The sequence below is a fragment of the Atta colombica genome, unplaced genomic scaffold (assembly GCF_001594045.1).
Source record: "Atta colombica isolate Treedump-2 unplaced genomic scaffold, Acol1.0 scaffold69, whole genome shotgun sequence".
NCBI classification, from domain to species: Eukaryota; Metazoa; Arthropoda; class Insecta; order Hymenoptera; family Formicidae; genus Atta; species Atta colombica.
This window is the reverse complement of record NW_017259560.1, coordinates 203118-207643: the sequence shown is the minus strand read 5'-3', so window position 1 is coordinate 207643 and position 4526 is coordinate 203118. Positions and strand designations below refer to the sequence as shown.

The following is a 4526-nucleotide window of genomic DNA, read 5'->3' as shown; positions in this document are numbered from 1 at the left end:
GCGCCGCACGCCCCCCCCCCTCTCTCTCTCTCTCTCTCTCTCTCTCTCTCTCTCTCTCTCTCTCTCTCTCTCTCTCTCTCTCCCTCCCTCCCTCCCCCCTGCCTTCCCCCTCTTTTTCTCTTTCTCATGTCATGGTCTGCGTGCGAATCTTTAGCCTTTAGATCGTAAGATAGATTTCGCCTGATAGATTTTAATTAGTGCTCGTAAGATTAATCATTGTATGTTCACTGTGAGATCGACATCGGTCGATATTGCTCGTGTAATTGCCCGCATCGTCAGATAAACGTTTATGTTGTAGATTTTTAAGTCTTTTGTATTCTAACCTAGTAATACGATACTGATATCATATGCACGCAATCACTACTCTTTCGATGTACGTTCCAAATTTCATTTGAATTTATATTAAACCGCCTTATGGCTTGTGAATCAGAAACAATGAGTAACATTTCTTTATGAACTTAGCGATTTTCCACCAATTCCTTTGCCATTAGTTAGCCATCGCCGGCGCCCAGACTAAGGCACTATAAACGTGAGTATTCGTATATCCGCTATTTTTACTCCTTCCCCCACTTCTTGCTGTATGTCAATTTGAAGAAAAGGATTGAAATTTCTCATCTGCGAAGAAGTGTAGATCAAGTGATGTTTATTCACAAGTCACATATTTATTTTACAGCAATACAGCAAGTTGTCGACGAATATTATTCGCAGGAAATTTAAATAATCGAATATCTTTTTCTGATCTATTGAGTTTACCGCAATGCAACAAGGTATTTTATAAATTTTTTTGTCTTCGTTAATATATAATATTTCAGTTTTCCTTTTTTTCGTCTCTTAGTATTATATTAAAGTCTCTTGGTAAAATTTCGAAATGCGAAAATACATTCATACTTCCATGTTTGCAATAGCTTAAAAGCTATAATAACCTTTTCAGTTCAGCGGCGGAGTGAGAACAGAGCAAGGGAGAATATCATCAAAGAGAATATCACCGCAATCTCAATGATACAATTTATAATTTATAAAACATGGAAACAAATGAATATCAATATAAGATCGACTTTACAAATTTATTATAAAATAAGAACATTTTCTCTAAATTAAATTATATAGCGAATTCAACAATTCCGTATCATTTTGCATATTAAGTCCATTTTTTGTTTTTTTATATGAATCGCTTTCGAAATTAATCTTTTATTTAACCCTTGTTCTTTGTCTAAAATTTTTCATTCCAATCAAAATCATGAATGTGTTCAATTCTATGTTCTGTTATTACAAAGTGTTGTGTGGTGTTCTGGTGCTATTTATGTGATTCCAATGTTCTTTTATATGTGTCTTCAATGACCGTTTCGTTGGCTCACATAGGAAGTATTATAATTTTGACAATTAATTTTGTATACCACATTAAAATGTAATAGTGACGACAATTAATCTTTTTGTGCTTTTATGAATGTATTAAATTTATTAATTTCTACGTAAGTCAAACGAACCACTCTGTTATTTTTGAAGAATCTCTCTTGAATTTCTCTGCTATTGAAGACACGTAGGGTACAATAAAATATGTAATTATATTATATTAAATATTAAATTTTTATCTATTTTTTTAATATTATATTTTTATCTATTTTTTTTCGTTGTATATTCTTGTTAAATTGTTCGAATTTGGTGTGTTGTCTTTTTCTAATGCTTTCAAAAATCAGTTTTAAAGAGTAATCCTGCTGCAAATTCCTGGGAAATTTTCCTATGGGTTTGTCTAACCATGCACTCGTGGTTCAACTGGTCCCCGTGGAAGCAGGTTCCTATCTTGCTGTAAATTCCCATGGGTTTTTTCATGGATTCCTATAGAGGACTATAAGATTTTGGCTGTGTTCCAAAATTTACTGAAAATCTATAGTTTTCGTTATATGCACTATAGATTTGCATGTGTATGAATGCCATTTCCGAAATCAGTTTTGTTCAAAAATTTCTCCTTGTCTAAAATTTGAACGTTCTCCCAATCGAAGTCATATGAAAATTCAATATGATGTTCAGTAATTACAGAGTTAGTGTCAGTGTTTCAATTATATATGTCTGCGATGTTCAAATATTCTGCTGGAAAGTTTCCTGCATGTTTATCCCATATAAGATGCATCGCAATCTTTACAACAAATCTTATAAACTACATTTTTATTATCAAATTTTGAGAGAGCGTCCTTTTGTACTTTTATGAATCTATTTAATTTGTTATCGCTGAAAAACGCTAATTTTATGTTAGTATCTTTACAAATCAACGAAAATTTCTCTGACGTAGAATCAATATATGGTAACAAAAACCAAGATACACGATCACTAACCGTATCATTGTTTGGGACATTATTACTAAAAAATTTTTTGTTAAACCAATATTTTAGACAACTATTGATCGTGTCAAAAACAAATTCTGCCGGATAGTCATTATTTAGTAGTAATGTACAAATAATGTAATATTGCTAGTGAAATTTTGAATCTGAGAGTAACACAGCTCTAACATATCCACCTTATAACACCTTTTTTATGAGAAATATGTGAATAGTTCAAGTATCGTCCTGAAAATGTTGGTTTTGTGACTCACAAAACCAACATTGTTGGTCAATCTAACTCTAATGTTATTGTTATTAATAATGGTTACATCTAAGAAATTAATTACTATTGCTTCCTATTTCCAAGGTGCAATTGCAATCTCGGATGAAACGAATTAAAAGTTATCAAAATAAGATCAATCATATCAGACGGGACAGCCATCGATATCATCAACATACTTAACATTGCTATTGCTTTAGTCTTTAAGTTTTGCATGACTAAATCTGCTATGAGATAAGGGCGATCCCATTGATGTGCCAAGTTTTGTTTGTATATCTACCTATTAAAAGTGAAAAATACGTCGAGTTAAGTACTAATTCTAATGCTATAAAAAATTCTTTTTCCGGAATAGTCGTTGATTTTTTTTATATAATTTCATCTATTAGCCACTCTCAATCGCCAAATCTAATGGAATGTTAGTAAACAGAGAGATGACGTCAAGAGAAATTAAAGAATAATTAGTTTCCAATCGCCTACCTCTTAACTTCTGCGCAAGAAAACTGTTTTATTGAAAGGTTTAGAGGATTTTTTAGAAATAATGTTGTATAAAAATGAAGCCAAAGAATATAGAGAATAATTGAAAATATGATGTTAAAGGGACAATTAGGTTTATGCATTTTTGAAAGTGCATATGCACGAGATAAGTTATCTTCGCTACATGATATTTTTTTGTATGTACTATTTGAAATGTAATTTTTATTTTTCCAATGTGATAATAGTTCATGAACTTTTTTTGTGAGAATATTGATAGGGTTTTTTATGACTTTTTTTGATCCGGATCATCAAGTATTTCTTTGATTTTCGAAATGTAAGTATATTTTTGTTTAAAGCCACAGTGATACTTCCCTTGTCTGCCTTTGTGAAAATAATGTCTGGATTATTAGTGCAAAATTATTTTGTGTATCGTACTAGTTGAGTTAATCGTTTACTGATTATATTATTTTGAACAAAGGATGATAAATAATTTTTCAATATAGGTGTGGTACAACAAATTCCTAATATTTAAAATATTATTAGGTTTAATTTTCTTAAAATTATTTTCTATATTTTTAATAAATTCTAATAATGTTCTTTTTTTTTTAAATGAAGATAACGCGAAGTTTTCATTTATATTATAATTGTTTATTTATATAATTTATATAATTGTAACAAAAATATTGAACTTTTTCAGGAATTGTAAAGCCAGATAAATTTGTGAACCAACCTTCTTTAATATTAAATAATGAAGACTTTGATGTTTAAACCTCAAACGAGATTAAAATGGATTGAAATTTTTTTCTATCCAAATGCGTATTTTAAATAGCGAATACTTTTTTTTGGATTTAATTGGATTCAATTGGATTTAATTCGATTCAATTGGATGCAATTGGATTGAAAAACTGCATTTCCTATTCAAAATTTTGAATTGAACAATGCACAGAAAAAGCTAATATTATTTTTAGATTGAAAGGCATAGAGATATGCTCTATGCAATTCTTATAAATGAATAAAAATGCATTCAGAATTGAAAAACATTTATTTTAACATTCATGAATCAATATTTCTGAAAATCTGAATCCATTTTAATTCATTTCAATATATTCTCGTTTGCTGAGAATATTTTGAGATACCCTATATAGTCCCTATAATTTACATATGAGAGTGTGTACACAAAATGCTACAATAGTCGATTGATGTAATTCCACGTAAAAATCTAAGATGATTTTTCCATATATAACTCCAAAAATTGAAAGTCATGTGATAAACAAGGTGTATTTGATGATTCAAAAAAGTCATGAGTCATATTTTCTTTATGGCAGTCAGGATTTTTTTCACTTGATGTGGAACGTACCTCATTTATTAACTATTAACTATTATCACGACTTCCACTTTTTAGGAGTTACGAATTATTCTCTCAAGTTGATATAGGTACCCATAGGAATGCGGAAGAGATG

General features: G+C 30.1%; 1 long non-coding RNA gene across 1 annotated transcript; it reads left to right on the top strand.

Moving 5' to 3' along the window:
- Nucleotides 1–459: 459 nt before the first annotated feature.
- Nucleotides 460–1024, top strand: LOC108692305. The gene is made up of 3 exons (XR_001931964.1): nt 460–529; nt 674–767; nt 932–1024. It is a non-coding gene; the product is annotated as an uncharacterized LOC108692305 (long non-coding RNA).
- The last annotated feature ends 3502 nt before the right edge of the window (nt 1025–4526 follow it).